This window comes from Eptesicus fuscus, chromosome 15 (genome assembly GCF_027574615.1).
Source record: "Eptesicus fuscus isolate TK198812 chromosome 15, DD_ASM_mEF_20220401, whole genome shotgun sequence".
Lineage (NCBI taxonomy): Eukaryota > Metazoa > Chordata > Mammalia > Chiroptera > Vespertilionidae > Eptesicus > Eptesicus fuscus.
Window position 1 is genome coordinate 32,796,532 of NC_072487.1, and position 20,299 is coordinate 32,816,830.

The following is a 20,299-nucleotide window of genomic DNA, read 5'->3' on the forward strand; positions in this document are numbered from 1 at the left end:
GAGATCAACACGGGCAGAGCGGGGTGGCAGAGGAGGGGGCGCCAGGAGGCGGGTCAACAGAAACACGGCCAGCGATCTGCACAGGCGAGACAGACACACGAGCTGGCTCCTAGTGGCAGGAGTGTCTCCATACAGGAAACATCCCCTCACATGCACCCCCTCAGAATCGTTCTCGGCAAACAGGTCGTGCAGAGGAAAGTTCCGAGGGTGCGCAGCCGACAGTTACTAAATTTGAAAGAAGTTGAAAGGCTCCTCCAATTGGCCCCCGCTGAAGACCCGGCCCACAGCATGGACCCTCTGCTCACTCCGCATGACTCACATGCCAGCAGTTAGTTGTGTTCCCCAACGTTTCAGTGCTGGTTACACTTGTTATTGGAACTACATTGTTCAATTAAGTATTAACACAAATGAAACGCAACTGTGAAAAGAAATCGGGTTCTTATTTCTACAAGCAGCGAGGACAACGAAAGACTCCATAAAAAGTGAGTTGCTTTAAAACACAACACTAAATCTGCCAAAGGCAGTATTATAATCTCTCATAACCTGGGAAGAGTCTGCACTCAGAGTGCTTGTTAGTATCAGGATTCTTTCTTACTCGGTGATGGATGTGTTAACTAGACGGATGGAATACTTTCACAGTGTATACCCCATATCCAACCTCCACAACGTACTCTTCAGGTGTCTTACAATTTTATCAGTTATTAGAGGCCCAGTGCACGAAATTCGTGCATGAGTAGGCCTTCTCCCCCCCCCCAACCCCGCCCCACTGCCAGCTTCCCTCTGGCACCTGGGACCCGGGCTTCCCTCGCAGCCCTGGCTTCGTCAGGAAGTTCGCCCGGCCTAATTAGCATATTATGCTTTTATTATTATAGATACCTCGGTAAAGCTGACATTAAAAAAAAAAAAAAAGGATTTTCACTTTAAAAAACACTAAAACTGGAAATCCTAAAGGATACATAATGGGTGTCACTTATACAAGAAAGACCAGAGTATTCTAGTCAGCAGATTCCCAGAGGCAACATCAGCCTTATGTCAAGAATGTGGCACCCTACGAGGATGTGGAGAAAAAGGAACCCCCGTGCACTGCTGGTGGGAATGCAGGCTGGTGCAGCCACTGTGGAGAACAGTATGGAGTTTCCTCAAAAAATTAAAAATGGAACTCCCATTTGACCCAGTAATCCCACTTCTAGGAATATAGCCCAAGAAACCAGAAACACCAATCAGGATATATGCACCCCTATGTCCATAGCAGCACAATTCACCATAGCTAAGATTTGGAAACAGCCTAAGTGCCCATCAGCAGATGAGTGGATTAAAAACCTGTGGCACATCTACACAACGGAATACTACGCTGCTGTAAAAAGGAAGGAACTCCTACCATTTGCAACAGCATGGATGGACCTGGAGAGCATTATGCTAAGCGAAATAAGCCAGTCGGAGAAAGATAAATATCACATGATCTCACTCATTTGTGGAATATAATGAACAACATAAACTGATGAGCAAAAATAGGTCCAGAGACACAGAAGCATCGAACAGACCGTCCAACCTCAGAGGGAAGGCAGGGGAGGGAGGGGGTAAGAGATCAACCAAAGGACTTGTATGCATGCATATAAGCCTAACCAACGGACACAGTAGGGGAGTGGGAGCGGCCAGGGAGAGGCCAATGGGGGGAAAAGGAGACATACGCAATACTTTAAATAATAAAGAACTCAAATTAAAAAAAAAAAATGTGGCGCCTTAGCCAGTTTTGCTCAGTGGATAGAGCATCAGCCCATGGACTAAAGGGTCCCAGGTTCAATTCTGGTCAAGGGCATATACCTTGGTTGCAGGTTCCCCAGCTCTGGTCAGGGTACGTGCATGAGGCAACCAATCAATGTGTCTCTCCCTCTCCCTTCCACCCTCTCTGAAAATCAATGGGGAAAATATGGGGTGAGGATTAACAAAAAACAAACAAGTGTGGCAAACAGAGAAGCATTTTGGTTTTCTTAAAAGTTTTCACCTCTATGTAATACCACTTTCTCACCTTCACTGATATTCTGATATTTTCGTTGAGCAACCTTCAACTGGTTCTCACTAGTTTGAGAAAACTTCTGCTGTTCTCTCTCTTTGGAATGGGGCAGGGGGCGCAAAGGCAGGCCTGTTTCCTCCCTTGCTTGTCCTTTTTTTTTGTCACGCAGTCCTTTCTCCCTTTGCAATAAGACTAAATCGCTCCATTCTGAATTTTTTCTCTCTAGTTATGAGCTACATCCCATTGGTCAGATCTTAAGCACTGCTGTCCGCAGGTTCCTAAGTTATCCTCGGGTCTACCAATCCCCAGTCCCCCTGCCTGGACTCCAGACATCTCCGCCATCGGATCTTACCCTACCTGACTCGGCGCCCTTCCCGGCATGTGAGCATCCTGCAGGAGCAGGGGCGCGGATCCGTGGCTCAGCCACAGCAGCCATACTTATACCCCCCTTTGGGATGCCTCTCACAGGGCTCACCTGGAGCGTCTCTCCCACTCCCTTGTGCCTGCGCACGCTCTACCACGCATCGCTGATCAGCGCCCGCTGCCCCACACAGAATCGTTCTCAGCTGTAACAGGCCCTTTCGTTTTTTTTCTTTTTCTTACTGACAATGTGGCTTAGTTTACTCAATTCCCTTCCAGCACCTAGCACAATACTGCGGGAAGAAAAGATAGTAAAAATACAGTTGAATACAAATCCAACTTTTTGACAGGGTTCCCTGGGAAAACTGTTCTTAGGCGTATACCTATAATATTATAGGTATATAATAATATATAGGTAATAAATTCAAGTGGCACTTGTTGCAGGTTATTTCTGTCAATCTTCAATCACAAAATTAGAAACTCTAGCACCAAACTCTGTCTTCCCTACATCACCCTCCAGGGATCATCCCAACTCTGCCCTTCCCTTTGCTGGGAGCTTCTGGTCATGTCGGCTGGCGAGCCCACTTCCCGACCCAAAGCTTCTGAATTCTCATATCTGTTCATCTTCTCTAAAACCTATTTTATGTCCTGTCCCCTCCACTGTTCCTTCCTTAATGTCTCCTTCTAGAATGCGACCACGTTGGGTTTCCTTCTCTTTTCTACACTCCCCACGTTTTTCTTGGCCCTTTTTTCAATCGTGTAGGTTGTCAATATATGCAGTCAAACAAATGTGGCCAATTGCCTCTTCTGCGTCCACAGCAGACATCACTCCTAAGTGTGATGCCCTGACCGGCCACAGGTGAGGGGCCTGGTTATGACCCTGGGAGGACTGCCTGCCCGAGAATTCCAGAACCACTCTCGTCCGGCAGCGATTTTCAACCCCTTCTTCCATCACATGGCACACAAACGAAGTCCTACAATTCTGCGGCGCACCCAAAAATATATTTTTTGCCGAGCTGACATAAAATAGGTATAATTTCAAATTCATTCACACTGAATAGCTATTGTTGTACTGGCTGTTGTCATTTTTTTAGGTTAATCCTCACCTGAGGGTATTTTTCCATTGATTATTAGAGAGAGGGGAAGGGAGGGAAAAAGACACATCAATTGGTTGCCTCCCGCACGCACCCGACCAGGGTCGGGGATCAAGCCTGCAACCCAGCTACATGCCCTTGACCAGGATTGAAGCCGGTACCCTTTAGTCCACAGGCCGACACTCTATGCACTGAGCCAGACCAGCTAGGGCTGTTGTCATTTCTTTATGACAATCGAAGGGAAAAGAGGTCAGTGCCCCTGACTGAAGAGTCAGGTGTTGCAGGTTTTAAAAATTCTTGCGGCGCACCGGCTGAAAATCGCTGCCCTAGATGAGACATACTTCGTGAAGGCTGCCAGCATAGCACCTCCACTCCTAAAGAGGGGGGCCTTGTGGACTTCCTTCTGCTGAGCAGCCCCTAGCTACTGAGAGCAGGTACCTACCAGGAGCCCAAGCCTCCATTCTGGATGTAAAATCCAATCACCCCGGGCTTCAAATCCGATCCCCATGTACACAGCTTCAAAAATTATCTCCCTACTCTGGACTTCTCTTTGGATTACCAGTTGGGATTTCCAATGTCCTACCAACTGCCCCAAATCAAAGTCATCCCTTTTCTTCCAACGGAACAAATATTTCTCTGCTGGGTCTTACCTAAGGACAGCACCATCTCCCACCTCACCCGCACCATCCCAATTATCCAGACTAGAAACCTTTAAAGGTCGTCAGTTTCCCTTATTATTATTCCAGCAGTCCTGTCACCAGTCACCATGTAGTTTACCTCTAAAATACATAAAGGCCGTAAACAATGTTTACTTATAAACATCATCAACAACCTTTTCCCTTCTTTCTCCTTTTCTCAGAAAGGTCTCCTCTTTCACAGGGTCAAATATATAATGCCCCCCCCCCCCCTTAGAGTTTGTCCTCACCCTCTTCTAGGGCCCTTTAATGCATCCTTTTTTATAATACAAACTAGAAGCCTGATGCACGAAATTCGTCCAAGAGTGGGCCTTCCTTCCCCCGGCTGCCGGCACCGGCTTCCCCCCAGCCGCCGGCACCCAGGACCCGGGCTTCCCTTGCAGCCCCGGCTTTGGCTTTGTCTGGAAGGTCGTCTGGAAGGTTGTCCGGTCTAATTAGCATATTATACTTTTATTATTATAGATGTTTTATCCTCTCTACTTAAAAAGAGGGGCATACCATTGTCTCATTTAAAAAAACATCCTGGCTCTCCATGCTTTCTGGACAGGACAAACCCGTTTTCTTTGTTCACCCTCAGCCTCCAGGGTGTGGCCCCCCCAGTTTCCCCCCCACTCCGGTCTGTATCAACACACAGGCCACAGTGCCTGAGTCACACATTTCCAGGCCTCCACGTGGTTCCCTGGCCGGGAATTCCGCTCCTCCTGACCCCCCTTCCCATTCAATTAATGCTCACCTTTTAAGAAACGGCTTAGGTGCCGAAAACCGGTTTGGCTCAGTGGCTAGAGCGTCGGCCTGCGGACTCAAGGGTCCCAGGTTCGATTCCGGTCAAGGGCATGCTCCTTGGTTGCCGGCACATCCCCAGCAGGAGGGGGTGTGTAAGAGGCAGCTGATCGATGTTTCTCTCTCATCGATGTGTCTAACTCTCTATCCCTCTCTCTTCCTCTCTGTAAAAAATCAATAAAATATATTTAAAAATAAAAAAAAAAAAAGAAATGGCTTAGTTGGTTGGAGCGTTGTCCCGTACACCAGAAGGTTTTGGGTTCAATTCCTGGTCAGGGCACGTACCTAGGTCGCAGGTTCGATCCCCGGCTGGGGCACGTACAGGAGAAAGTGATGGATGTTTCTCTCTCCCACCCCCCCCCTCCCGCCTCCCCAGATCTCTCTAAAATCAATGAGAAACATCCTCAGGTGAGAATTAAAAACAAAGAAAGAAATGGCTAAAATGCCCTTTTCACAATATCATACTAAATCCCTTCCCCCCACAATATTACAGGCACTTTTATTCAGTGTTTATGTAATTCTGCTTTCTAGCAGTTTTGTTTTGTCTTAAAATGTGCCTGAATCTCCTATCACTCTGAAATCTCTTTAGGAATTTAAAAAAAAAAAAATGGCATTCTAATCAAAATAGCCTCAAAGGCATTAGATGGATGCCTTACTCACCAGTGGGACCCCAAAATCTTATTGAAATAAAACAAAGCCTTATTGTTGACTCCGCTGCTTCCTCCAAATGGCAGGACTTACCAAGGAAGCACATTCAAAGGCCTGGATTTCTGTTCGGGGGTGGGGTGGGGGGGGCTACACAATTAGGCAGTGAAATAATGCAAGTCAGATACGTGAGAGGCAAAATGAAGGTTCCTGTTTTCCGTTTGCCCTGTCCAGCCCACCTTCGTAAACTGCCCTTATTTTAACTGGCCACTGTACAGGCACGCCTCACGTTATTATAGCTCTTTGCTTTATTGAGCTCCACAGGTGGTGTGTTGTGTGTTGTTTTTTGACGTAAGACCCTCGGCCAGCAGAAAGACTATGGCTTGCTTTGTTGCAGTACTCCCTCTAGCACAGTGGTGGGAACCGAACCCACAGCACCTTCGAGGTATGTATTGCCTGGACAATCTGCTCACTTGCTCTAGCTTTGAGAGGTGAATGGCTTGAATAAGATATCCAACCGACAGGCAAAAAGGACCATCTAGCGTGGAGGAGCAATGCAGAGCAACACTCCCTACTTCGCTCCAAGGCAAAACAGTGTCTGCAATTCGCTGAACAAGGTAAGCAGGACAGGGACCGGCCCTGGCCTCCAGGCCCCTCCGGGATGCAAGGCAAACAAGAAGGGGGAGACACTGACCTGCGCCCCCCAGAGTCCTGCTGTTCAGCGAAAGGAATTCCACGAGGGCTCACCTATCCCATCTGCCAGGCTGTGTGGAAGACCGCGGGCAGGAAGTCCTCCCAGTCCATCAAGGGACATACCTATTGCTGATCTGACCTGAGGTCTGAGCTCCTGCACCTTTTCAGGAAGCCGCTGGAATTCACAAGCCAGGAGGAGGTCAGCTTAGGGGGCAAAGGGGCTGGCTGTAAACTAGCCCTGCCCGGTTTGGCTCAGTGGACAGAGCGTTGGCCTGCGGACTGAAGGGTCCCGGGTTCGATTTCAGTCAGGGGCACATGCCGGGGTTGCGGGCTCAATCCAACGTGTAGGAGGCAGATAATAATTCCCTCTCATCATTGATGTTTCTGTCTCTCTCTTCTTTTCCCTTCCTCTCTGAAATCAATAAAAATATATTAAAAAAAAAAAAGAGGGCTGTAAAAAAACTAGGATGTCATTTATTTGTCTTTCACCAACTCCCCTACTGTCCCACGGACTTGCATCCATGTGCATTTTCAAAATATAAAAGGCAGTAAGCTCAACATTAATTAAACAAATATTCCCAAATATACCTGCCATGAGCTAACACTAAATTCCAAAACCACGCCCTGTGCGTAGGAGGACTAGTTCCTCATCTGCAAAGTGGGAGAAATACACGTTCCAAGTCTCTAAGGGGATGAAAACATGACCCGTGTCTACAGCACCCAGCCCTGCACGGTGTGGCGGGGAGGAACGGGCATAAAGGAGCGGAGAGACAGGGTCTGATGTGTCTCAAAAGTCTTGGAAATTCTATGGGAATAAATTTGGATTAGGATTTCAGTCCAGGCTTCTTAATATTTTAAGTCAATTCTTTCTCAATTAAAAACAAACACACACACACACACACACACACACACACACACACACACACGAATTCAGTCCTGGGGCAGGGAATAGTGTGATGTGAAACAACTTATGGCAGTAAAAAAGCACCAAATACGTACGTAACACAAGAGAGGTGAAAAGGCACCTTTAAAACAGGGGCAACAACCTGTGGAACATGGAGTGGAGACATAAAAGGCCCGTTTACCAAAAGCAGAGAAAATCGTTAGCTAATCCAGGGCGGGGAGGCATGCCCCCGCACGTCCCTTAATGGCCCCTAAAAACAGTCCTTGGACGCCCAGTAAAACAGGGTGTTCCTAAGATCGAACGAAGGGCATGAAAACACCAACAGGCTGGGGCTTGATGGGCCTCTCGAGTTGGGATTTAGTGAAACTGCTACAGAGGAGCTGAGCCTCATCGGAAGTTAAAAATAATCCTGGATGTAAGGGCACCGAAATAGCCCTGTCGGTGGTGATTTCACTTGGCTCCTTCTCCAACCTGGGTGCGTGAAGGTCACCGAGATTACAGGCGATTCTCTTGTCCCCCCCTCGTTCTGGTTCTGTAGTTCTTGTTGTGCTTTTATTGACAGGGACAATACCTCCACATAAACTTTATTTTAAACTTGGTTAATAAAAAAAAATCCTGATGCTTCTGGGGTTTCTGGCACTGATAATAAAAATGCAGAAAGATACAACTAATAAAACAATCCTCAGATTTGTGTAAAGATGAGACGGTGGTAAGTAACACCCCTCCACTGGGATTGTTCATTCCCTTGCAGAACAAATGTGCATGCCCGGGGTTCCCCTGGGATGCGGACAGTGTCGTCTGTGGGACTCCCCAACATCCTTCCCCACACCTCCCAGTTAATCTCTCATGCAATTAGTGTATTGATTTTTTAAGTTAAAGTGAATGCAAACAGACTCAGTGTTGGTAATTTGAAGGAGACTTAACACGTTTCAATGAACAAGATGGATCCATTTAGCAGCTACTCTGCCAGGTCGGGTACAAGGGATAAAAAAAGTGAGGGGGTGGGTAGTTTCTTCTTGATGACAGAGTCGGAGAAAATTCTTGGTCTTGGCCTGTGCAGAACTGCTGCAGCCCCCAGTTACCTGAGTAGGGAAAGGAGTCCCCTGTGGCAGGCGGGCTCTCCCGTCATGGGCTCCGCCCCACTGGGGTCCTATCAATCATGTCCGGTGGGCACATGGGGCGCATCTCAACTCTACAAATGCTACAGCCAGTTAGTCCTGAAAATTCTGCACACTGGGTCATGGACTGAGTCCTCCAACATGCTGAAAAGCCCCTTGTCAAACCTGCATTTTCGAGAGAAAGCCAGGAGAAAAACCTCTCACCCCTGTCCCTCAGGTTCAGGGTTGGAGCCAGACTACAGCAAAATCACATGGTTCTTTCTAGAGACACCGAGCAAAATCAAAGAAGGATAGGGCAGGAGAGAAGGGGCCACACTCTCTCCTTTAGCTCCGGCCCTCACTTCACGATTCCAGTGTATGAACAAGGAAACTGGCCGGGGGAGGTGATGTGACCTATCCCAGGCATCACCTAGCACAGGGGTCGGCAAACTCATTAGTCAACAGAGCCAAATATCAACAGTACAACGACTGAAGTTTCTTTTGAGAGCCAAATTTTTTAAACTTCTTCCAACGCCACTTCTTCAAAATAGACTCGCCCAGGCCGTGGTATTTTGTGGAAGAGCCACACTCAAGGGGCCAAAGAGCCGCATGTGGCTCACGAGGCGCAGTTTGCCGACCACGGACCTAGCAGAACAACAACAGGTCTGGAACCAGAGCCCTGACATTCTGATGCTTGAGCCCCGGGTCCTTCCACAAAGTGGAGGAGAACAGAACCACTGAAACCTTGATGCAGGTGAAGTTTTAAGGATATCATTTTAAATAGTCTTTAGAAAATATTCTACAAGGTCCAAGGGAAAGTATTTTATTTTTTTAAAAAAAGCACCAAGCATTAGGACTATGCTTTCTACAACAGAGTCAAAACATTACATTTCGGTAGCAATGGCAGAACAAGAATCGAGCCTTCCCTAGAGCAAAGTTTCATGGTGCCATTTGCAATTTTTTTTCATGATTCTGACAACTCGACCTCCTTTAGAAAATAAGAAAGGAAGCCATCTGGAAAATATATGACATTATATTTAAAATCAACATTCCCTACTGAGGACTTTCTTGTACAAAACTAGAAATGAAAACCCAATTAACTTATTACTTTTTTAATCTTTTAATTTCAAGTTAGAGTAGATGTGCTAATCTGGTGGGGTTTTTTTGGTGTGTGTGTGTGTGTGTGTGTGTGTGTTTTGCTGAGAGAGAGGAGGGTTTGAGCTAGAAGACAGCTGTTTTAAAATCTAGGAGAATTTCCAAGGAAGAGCCGGGTTCAAGCAATGATTGTACTTTTAATGCATTTTCAAACAATCTTCTGAAATTAAAACAAAGCCTTCAACTGAAAAGCTCAAGAGCACTTACGTCAAAACAGCATGCCTCTAGGATTCTTTAGAACAGGGGTCCTCAAACTCTTTAAACAGGGGGCCAGTTCACTGTCCCTCAGACCGTTGGAGGGCCGGACTATAGTTTAAAAAAAAAACTATGAACAAATTCCTATGCACACTGCACATATCTTATTTTGAAGTAAAAGTACAAAACGGCAAAAACACCCGCATGTGGCCCGTGGGCCGTAGTTTGAGGACGCCTGCTTAGAAAATTCTTACAGGAAGACACAGGTCACTGGAATCTTCCAATGGGAAAGAATGCCACGATAGCCACCTGGACCATATTGGTCAAAAAACGCCATAGGATTCTACTAATTCTGCAACCAAATCTCCTCTCCTCATGTCTGGCTGATACGCTCACTTATTCGGATATTTACTAGTGCTTACTGTGCACGAGGTGCTACTCCAGGTGCTGACACGTGGCAGTGGACTAGGCCGGTGCGGGCTCCGGCTTTCTTGGAGAGTCACGTGAGTGGAAGGAGACATGGAAGAGACTGGCAAAGGTCATGGGACAGGCACCGGCAGGGCCTGGCTGGTTCATGGAGGGTGGGCAGCAGGGATCTCTCTGGAGAGAAACCATCAGGACAAGCAGACAGTCATGGGATGACCTGGAAGTGCAAGGGACCAGAGGGAGAGTGGAGTGTGGCAGCCACCCAGAGTTCAAGGGCTGCAGATGAGCGTCCAGGGCCAGGCAGCGGCCAGATGGCCCCGGCCTCGCGGGCCACGCTGAAGTCTTTGGATTGAACTTCACTTGCACTGAGGCCGCTGTGGGGTTCATGTGGGGAGTGGCGGTAGTGGGTAGAGGGTGAGAGGACTCGGTATTTGCTTTGGAAAGTACGGTCTGACCGCTCCGGGTTGCCACCTGACCGTTGTGAACGAAGAGGAAAAAGCTCTCTGCCAAAACACCAAGAATCTGCAGATGCCCCGTGCCCCACCTGGTTGTTTTGGCACGAAATCCTGAGTCTTTCTTTTGTCAAAGATTATGCTGCTGTATTTCCCCTCACTTGGGGGGCCACGGAGGGTGGGTAGGAAAACCCCCGGAACACAGGGGTGGCCGGGACAGAGGCCTGGGTCTCCCAGCAGCCAGGAGACGAAAGCCACTACCTTCCGGGTCTGGAGGCCAAACTGCGCCCGGGAGCCGCTGCCGTTCCACCCTCCGGAGTCTGGGTGTAGGGGAGGAGACATCGTAAGTGACGCCCCCAGAGGCATGACCCTGAAACACTAGCGTGAAGTAGGAAACACTATGTTTAAACTGCGGATTTCCTGAACAGTTAAAAGCCCTCCAAGTTAGAGCTTCTCACCATCTATTTTAATCTCTAGTAATTCCCATCTGTGTACACTTGGAGACCTGCTCTTGACAAGCTCTTCAGGTTGGCTAAGTGCGCATTATTACCTCTAATAGCGTCTCTCAAATGTGGCTCTTAATTGCACTAATCGGGTGGGCCAGCCACGATGGAAAGGAATAAAAACTTGACAATTAACACCGTTTCCCCCAGTCCAAGCACTGTGTGGGGCTCCACCCACTGGTGTTCAATACATGGGCCCTGCTTTTACACAGTCTCCGGGAATGGACACACTGGTAAGAAGGCGGGGGATGATCGTTATTAAAACCATGCTGAAAAGTAAAAGCAGAAGCTGCTTCATGGGGTTCGGGAGGGTCTTCAGACAGGTGGAAGGGACCCTGCAAATCAGAGATCATGTATCTCAACGCAGGAGGGTCAGAGGCCTGTCCAAGATCACACACTGAGCCGGCGGCTGGGCCAGGGCCTGCGGGCATGGAGACCAGAGTGGAGAGACTCGGGCGCTGAGTGAGCAGTGCAGCTCGGCGGGCTGGAGGTGACCAAGCCTGTGGGCACGTCCCACAACACATGCAGCAAGTGACCGTTCCTTCCTCCTCGGGTCCACTTGTGAGCCAGGGCAGGGACCTCTCTCTCCACCTTCCCCTCTGCCCTGGCTCTCCAAACCTCGCATTCAAGACAGGAAGCAGAAATGCTGCTCTTCGTTTCCTGTCCTGTTAGGTTTTTCTCTGAAGTAATTTAATACGTCACAGCGAATACGTAATAGTAATGTTTTCCTTAATACCTAATTTTTGGAGGAATCCTTCCATGCCAGGTATCCTTACATACATACTTTTTATTTGTCAAAAATAATAAGAATTTAGTAAAGAGCTTATATGCATACTAGTATATGCATAACCCATGGACACAGACAACAGTGTGGTGAAAGCCTGGGACGGGGGTGGGATCAGGGGGTAGAAGGGGTCAATGGGGGGAAAAAGGGGACATCTGTAATACTTTCAACAATAAAGATAAAATTTTAAAAATAAATAAACACATATTTAAAAACGGATTTCTTCGTGCTGCTTTATTGATTTTTAAAAAGTATGGGACAAAACCAAATCTGGATTCAAAAAAGCCGACATGTTCCTAAAACCATCTATTTCTCTGCAGTAGTTTGCTCCATGTGAAGATAATGTGCACTTATTTGGGCTGGTTTAGTATCTGTAAGCTGGTTCCAAGTTCATTATTTTTAATGACTGAGTTAGATTTCAAAGAATAGAACTTGAGACCAGAAATTCCAGGCATCAAAGTTCTAAAAATATAAATTGAAACAAGTCTTTCTCACTTCTCAACCTTTAATACATATTTCAGTTGGCCCTCTGAGGATTATTTCTTCTATTGAATTTACCCACCTGAATTTTGACAAGAGGGTGTGTATTATGATACAATCACTGTGAAAGCAATCTAGCCAATAGATTTAAGAATAAAATTAAAATCGGAGAAAGTTATAAAAATTCATTTGCTACCGTCAAATATTTCCCCAAACAATTCACAATTCTTACTGCCGTTAATTAGTTCAGTACGGCCTTCGGAAGCATCGAGGAATCTGGAATTCTGCAAAACCCAAATCTATTTACTAGGACCTTAGCTCTCCCTTGTGTATAAAAACGGAAATGCAGCTTGCGAGAAATGGTGCCCCAGTAAATCTGATGGATGACCCAGTTTTAAAACTAAAAATGCCACTTAATAAAAACAAAAAAATTAAAAATTAAAAAAATCTTATATAAAAAGCAAGGAAAGATCATTTAAAGCCACAAAACAAAAGAAGTATCAAGCTATTGGGTATTATGCACATTATGCTTTAGATAAAGAATTCAAAACAATCTTGCCAGTATAAAATAAAATATTTTAGGACAAATAAATACTTTATTTTATTATGTTTATTCTATATATTTATTCTATATACTTATTCTATTTAATTCCATCTCACGGAATCACTGGTGCTCTCAGCAGCAATTCCAGCCGGGAAAGTCCAGCCCTGGTCTGTGATTTCAGGCAGGATCAGATTTAAACCAGCCCAGACAGGTGGGACATGGTCCTGTTTCAAACATTTCTAGAGAGAGAAAAATCCTCTCTATATATTAATATTTTGTTATGTCTCACTGGGTATTTCAACAGAATTTCAAATATTCTGTTTACAATCCCAATGCTGTAAACTTTCTTCATGCTATTTCTAGTTCTTTGTGACTAACTCTCATGCACTCCTCAGCCTTGTCCCGTTGGGGAGTTTCAGCAGGGGCTGGTTGTGATGCAATGCCAATGAAGGCATCTTCTACACTTGCGTGCTGGTGTTCCGTAGCTTTGAAATCCCACTGAGAAGTGCCACTTATTATCTCCCCCCCCCCCTACTGTTATTAAGTGGTTTAAGCATCTCTGACTTTGTTTTCTCCACTTTGAGCTTTGGGGAAGGGGAACCTCAAGAATCCTTTTAGTGGTCAGTCGACATGACTATGAGGACCCCATTCAGGCACCTAAGTCACGGGGCGCTCGTTCTGTTGACAGGCTGGTGGAGGAAAAAGAGGGTGGTGCTCTGCACTGCCTCTCCCCGAGGTCCCTATGGAAACGCTCCGGCTTCTAAAACTAGCCCCGTGTACAGCCAGCTTTAAAGCTCTGGGGAAGGGAGTCATTTACATGACGTGGCGTGGGGCCCAACTGGACAGGACACTGCAACAACCCAGAGGTGCCCTCCGCCTTCCGCACCAGGCGCTTACACAGAAAGCATCCTCCTCACGCTCACGCGTAAGGACCACACAGACACCAGCAACAAAGAAGGGCTCTCCACATGGCAGTTTCCAGACATCAGATCCGCTGAGAAACAAAAGCATGCTCTCGCAGGAAGCTCGCTCCCTCCATCAGGCTGGCAATTAAATATTATACAGAACACATAATTCAGATTGCATTGCAATTAGCTCCAAGTGCTGGAGGGCACAAATCACTCACTCAGCAATTAAAGAAATTCCGGGATGTCACTACATGTTTTGAGGAAGGGAAGGATTCTGAAGTTGGCAGAAGGACCAAAGAACAGGAAGAATAGAAAAGCTAGGCATTCCAGGATATGCCCTCACCCCAATTTCACGGAGCCCATGTTTCAATAATGATTACAATACTAGAAACATCAGTCATTGTGCGTATGGTTAAAGTTAAACTGGAAAAAAAAAACACAAAAAACAAAAACTGGCCCACAGGGCTCATCAGGCACCTGCCAATTTAGGTCCATGAAGCGGATGCTCTCACACATACAGAAACAAAGGTATTTTCCCAAGAAATTATTTGTGTGTGCACAAATACATCATACATGATTTAGCAGTCATCACCTGGGTACACCATGGGAAAGCTATAAAATGGTACTGCATAGAATATTTTAAAAACCACATTAATATTCTCTTTCACAATTTCTAGAGCCTATTCCCCGCTCAGGGGTGCTCCTTGGGGGAAGAGGGGGTGGGAAGGATAAAGTTGGTATGTGAAGACAAAAAGACAAACGACACCAGTGACTTCCAGAACCAGATGTGTGAGCAGCCCAGCATCAGCAGCCTCTGCATCAGGCTTTGTTGACTGAGAGGAGTTTCCTCAATTCCCAAGGCTCTTCCCAATCAAGAGCTAAGCCTGGTGGACAGGGATCCTCACAACTGCAGGAGGAGCCGGTGTGTGGGGAGAAGCTGCAGGGCGGGAGGCAGGGTAGTGAGCCTCCCTGCAGAGAAAGGAGTGAAGAGAGGCAGGAGGTCAGGCCTGAGGATGCTGCCACCTGTTGTATAAAAGATTATGTCTGGCCTTTGTCCTGGGTTCCTGGCAAAGGAGTTTCTTAAACCCTTGGAATTTCCTGAGGGACAGCTGTGCCTCTGTTATGCTAAAGAGGCAACTCAAGGTGGGTCCAGAGGCCAGCTTCCACCTTTACCCAGATGCCATCTTGGGAAGGAAGCTGGGACCGGAGCCCCCAGGGGAAGAGAGAAACAGCCCGTAGCACACATGAATGTTGAACTGACTACCCCAAAAAGATCAAGTTCACTTGAGACTGGCTAAAAAGAAATTGAAGTTTCCTCAATGGAAACAGGAAGTTTAAAACAACCTACAAGCCTTTTTCTTTCCTCTCTCTCTCTCCCTCTCTCTCTTCTAACTGAGCTGTGTTGGAAAGTGTGATCCTTTTCGTTTAAACCAACATTACAAATACAGAAAAAAATGTTACAATCTTCCAACTAAACAGATTGTCTAAAGGACACTGTGGGAATTTTTAGCATACTATGGTTATAAAATAAAACCTGTTTGTGATGAAACCATAATAAAATTTTAAAAGAAAGTGGCCATGTCATATAACTTACCTTTAACCTAAGTGTTCTGAGGCTACCTAGCCACCAAAATCTTAATTTGCGGGGCTCACAGCCGATTCTGTTGTAATTAACTAGTTACTGATCATAGGAAAGGAGCAAAGGCAAGCCGGACACAGGCCTGTCATTGAGGCAGCTTCACCAGAAGCTACAACTTCACACTCCAGGGGCCCAGAAAAGGGGGGACAGACAGACGCATGTCCATTAAAGTTGGGGTGACATAGGGAAGGTGTGTGTTTGCGGTCAGTCACACTTGAGAACAAAGGTCATTGGCCAGAATGGGCGTGGCCACTGCAAGGATGTGAAATTTGGGATATTTAATCCTCTGAACAAAGGAGTTTGGGACTCTGGGCTCGTGGGGCTCCCTTGCATTCGCCCACAGAGCCCACGGCCATGCGGACCCCACACCCAATGGACTAACGGACTGCAGCGAGCCTGATGCTGAACGGACCGGCTCCAATACGGAAAGGAAACTCTGGACACTGGCCTTGCTTCTAGTTTTACTGAAACCCCAGCTAAACTTCTGTGACTGGACTAAGAGAAATGGGACTCTGGGATTTTCCTTGAGATACTGTAAGGACTCCACCCTGTGGACGAAAAGGGGCCGCAGGCTAACCTGACTGGCTCAGAGAAGGCCTGCGTGGCAGCCTTGCAAATGTACAGGCCTAAAGTAACCACAAAGGATGGTCTGAAATTAAAACTTTTTAAATTAAAAAAGCAGTTTACAGTGGGTAGTCACGTCCTAGGCTAGTATCTTCCCTGACAAAGATCAACTTTGATCTTAACTGAGCCTGTTGTCTTTTTTCATCTATGAGGACAGGCATTTGGAATGTCGGGGTTAACCTGTAACTTACCCTTTTCTGGTGGTGCCGCTGGCTTCCCTCAGGGCACAATCAATGCACCAGGGGGAAGACCACAGATTCCTTCATTGTTACTGTTATCGCGTTCATTGTTGACTGTTAACTATCCTGTACCCACCTCTGTACAGGAAGCAAGGGTCTATCATTTTACTTTTTTATCCAATCCCAGAGGCCCTCCCCCCTCCCATTGCTTTCCTCCACCTCCCTAATCTATCACCAACGGATTTCATGTAACCCACCTACATCTCCTCCTTTGATTGTGATTTATAAAAAACAAACTGAAAAAACTGCCATTCTCATGAGCATTATCGCAATACGTCGAGATTCTGCTTCCCTGAAACCATCGACAGTTTGGCTCAAATAAACGCAACCATTCTTTACAGGTTTGAATGTTTCTTACGTTAACAACCCCCAGCATCACAGCGGGGAAGAGGACCCCCGACTTCATCCTGTAACACAGCCAGACCCCAGTTCCCAGTCTCCTTTACAGCTAGGGTGGCCGTAGGACTGAGTCCTGGCCAATGGAATGTGAGCAGAAGTGACATGGAACCGTCAGACCCACCCCATGTGAGAACCCCACACCCACCACTCCATGGTGCCTTCCCCACCTCCAGCTCACTGGGATGGGAGGTCTAAGCTGGCAGAGGCTCTGTCAGCAGGATCCTTGAATGGCCACGTGGAGGACAGCTGTCCCCACCCATCAGGAATGCCGACCGTGGACTTACTTCCATGTGAGAAATAAAAATTCCACTTATTTTTTTGAATAGGCCCATGCATAGGGCATGTTTAGGGTCATCTGTTGCAGCAGTGAACATTATCCTAGGCAACAGTCTTACACATCGATCATCAATCAGTGCGATTTCAACTGGGCAATCAATGGGCGCTTACTCTTCGCACACGGGAGACCTGAGTTCTAAAAAGAGGCAGCTCATCCCCCACTCAGGGAACCAGGCACGTCGGCAACTAACAACAAAACTGGGACACCGGGTTTGAGCTGTGACAGAAGGACGAGCAAAGACGCATGAGAACACGGCGGAACGTGGGACACTTGTGGAAGCATCACAGAAGTGCTGGCAAGTGAGCTGGGCCTGGAAGGATGAGCTAAGTTCAGAAGAAAGAGGAGGAGGGTAGAAAGTTCATTCCAGACTAGACACGAGTCTTCAAACATGTTGTCCAGCGGGACGTGATGCTAAAAAGAGAAAAGATATTGTTCTGTTCACTCCAGGGACTAGGCTCCAGGGCAGTGAGGAGCAGCTACAGGGAAAGAGGGCTCCATTCAAAGGGAAGACGATCTGGAGGGGCTCCGCAGACAAGAAGGGGAGTGTTTCCTGTAGGGCCGGCCAGCCTCTTGGCTTGGGCTCCGCAGACACTGTGACTGAAGCACAGGACGGGTAGCTGCTCCATTCAGCTGCCTTCCAGCTCTGGGAGTCTGTGTATGCCTGATGCCTCTGCCAAGCAGGCTTTGTGTAACATTGCCAGGAAAAAGAGGAATGATTGTAGCCCTGCTACAGCATTTCTTACACGATGGTCCTTGCCAAATTCCCTTTCAAGGCTGTGTTGGCTGGGTTTCGCTCAACGTGCTCAATCTTAAGCCCATCGAGAACAGCTCTTCACATGCAGGCCCGTGAGAGCCCCTTGAATATCACTTTATGATCAGAAACGCTTATTAATAGGCTGATACTATGCAGGATTGCTACTGGTGAAGGAAACAAATGGCAGTAAGCACCTATTTGGAGTGCTGAGGCCACAGGACATTCTGCATTGGTTCCTGGTTAACAGCAGGTTACCAGCTCGTACCAAAAATGGACGTCCGGTTCGAGAAAGCCTGGATTCCTAAAGAAATTATTACAATACAGCTGTACTAAGGACAGTTTTGACCTTCTTGGGTGACTTGGTATCTCACAATGCACCTTAGGTTGAAAATTATGAACATCAATTTCACAGTGTAGTTTTGTAAAACAAACTAGTTTTCCATTTGTAGATGTGTGTGTTACCGATAAAAGGAAGTCCACTAGATACACCAGAATGAGAAAGGCAACCTAACATCACTGGTAAATTAGTAACTTTCCACTTTCCTCTTCCGAGGTTATAATTTCACTAGAGGCCCAGTGCATGAATTCATGCATGGGTGGGGTCCCTTGGCCTGGCGGGTGATTGGAGCTGATCAGGGCCATCTCGTCCAGTTCCTATCGAGGCCAGCCGGCCAGTGGGAGGGACCGTGGAAGGTTGACGGGCAATGGGAGGTTGGCTGTGGGAGCACACTGACCACCAGGGGGCAGCTCCTGCATTGAGCATCTGCCCCCCCCGGTGGTCAGTGTGCGTCATAGCGACTGGTTGACCGGTCGCTTAGGCTTTTATATATATTCATTTCACAAACATTCACTGAGGCTCTACTAGGGGCTAAACACTGTGCTTATCATTCGTGATAGAAACTGAATGAAAAAGAGAAAAAATGATATTCTAAACCTATACATTATCTGAGATTCGTAGTTATTTTTCTTAAGAGCATTTCCCAGTAGTTACTTAAAAAGTAAAAAGTTCAGCTACATTCTTACCCAATAAACAAGGTTATTTTCCTTGTAATATCTGTAGATTATACATATATAAAGACTGACTTTAAAATGTCAGCCTAGATTAATATCTCATCTCCTGTAATAGTACTCCAGGTACTTAATTCATTGCTTAAATAAAAGAGAAAGGGAATCGATTTTCCTGAACTCAGAAATGATTATTAAACACAGATCTCTTCACATTATAGAACGAATCTTAGTTATACAGCTGATAACCTCACAAGAGTGAAACAAAAGAAATCCATACAGCCGTATTCTGGGGCCACCTGAATGTATGGATACGACCATAAAACAATCACACGAAAGTTACATTTCATAGCCATTGTTCAACCATAAACATGAGCAATGCTTTCTTAGTCTCTTTCTTTCCTGAATACCACGGACTTCAATCTTTTTGAAATTTAGATCACGTCTCTCTCATCATACAACATCCCAAGTAAGTCACATCTCAAGTGGTGCCAAGACCTGCCTGCTGTTGACATCCAATCTCGAAATACTTCCCGTGGCCTTTTTCAACCCACCTACCTACTTGTGACCTGGGTCCTAAAATCGCCGTTCTACAAACCTTGGAAATGGCATTCCCTTTTGATAAAATGAACAACTCACAATAACAGCCTCTGTTTTGTTTGGTTTTTACCCAACTGCGTTACTATTTCCAGCGGGCATTTACTGGCCCTGCCTGGAATGCATGTCCCAGACGGCTGTCTGTCTGTCTAGGTACTCAGTCTGCTCCCACCAAGGGGAAGGAGGGCCAAACCTTCCCCGGGAAGATTCACACTGGCCTGGGCACTCGCACACCTGGCTCCTGGGAGCGTTTTTATACTTTCATGCTCCCCAACGAACCTTCTGCGATTTCATTCCTCAGTCGGAGTAAGAAACCAACATTTTCCAAACCAGGGGCCGAAATCACCCTGAACTAAAGAACAACAAACACTTCTAAGCCTAAGTGACCCGAGTCCCAGGCCCCAGTCTGTGTTTGCGATGGACAGAGCAGATCCAACTTCAAGTGAATGCGCAAATGCAACGGCACTCCCGGATCCGGTTATTTCCAGCCAGCTGTGTGACCCCGCATAGCCACTTAACCTCTCTGGGCCTCAACTGCTTTGTCCGTAAAACCAAGAGAATACAGAGGCACCTTCTGGCTCTAAGGAAATAAGCATGCAGTTAGCAGAGGCCTGCCCCTGAACCACCTCTGCAGGCCTTGGAAAAGTAAAACTCCGATTCAAGACCATGAAATGAGGGGGACCGACCAGTGAAAAAGATCCCCAAGGCCCCCTTTCCACATTTTGATTCTGACTCGGAGAGGGTGAGGCATGACCAGGCACTTGGTCGTAAAACCTTAGTGGGTCTCATAGCTCTAATAATCCTGTGCTTCCAGTGGCCAGCTCTGCTCTAGCAAAAAATAAAATAAAATAAAATAAATTCACTATATTTCACGGAATGAAGAACGATTCCACGGCGACAGCAGAATGACTTTCTCTATGTTCAGCAGCCATCTCCCCTTTTACTGGCCACTCGGGCCCCTGGCTGCGCCCAGTCAGCA

At 46.8% G+C, this 20,299-nt stretch overlaps 1 protein-coding gene across 3 annotated transcripts in view; it reads right to left on the minus strand.

Annotated features, from left to right (window-relative positions):
- The window catches only part of SMARCA2 (SWI/SNF related, matrix associated, actin dependent regulator of chromatin, subfamily a, member 2), a 182,252-nt gene that overhangs the window by 41,184 nt on the left and 120,769 nt on the right, over window positions 1–20,299 (minus strand). The gene's annotated exons all lie outside the window — the stretch shown is intronic.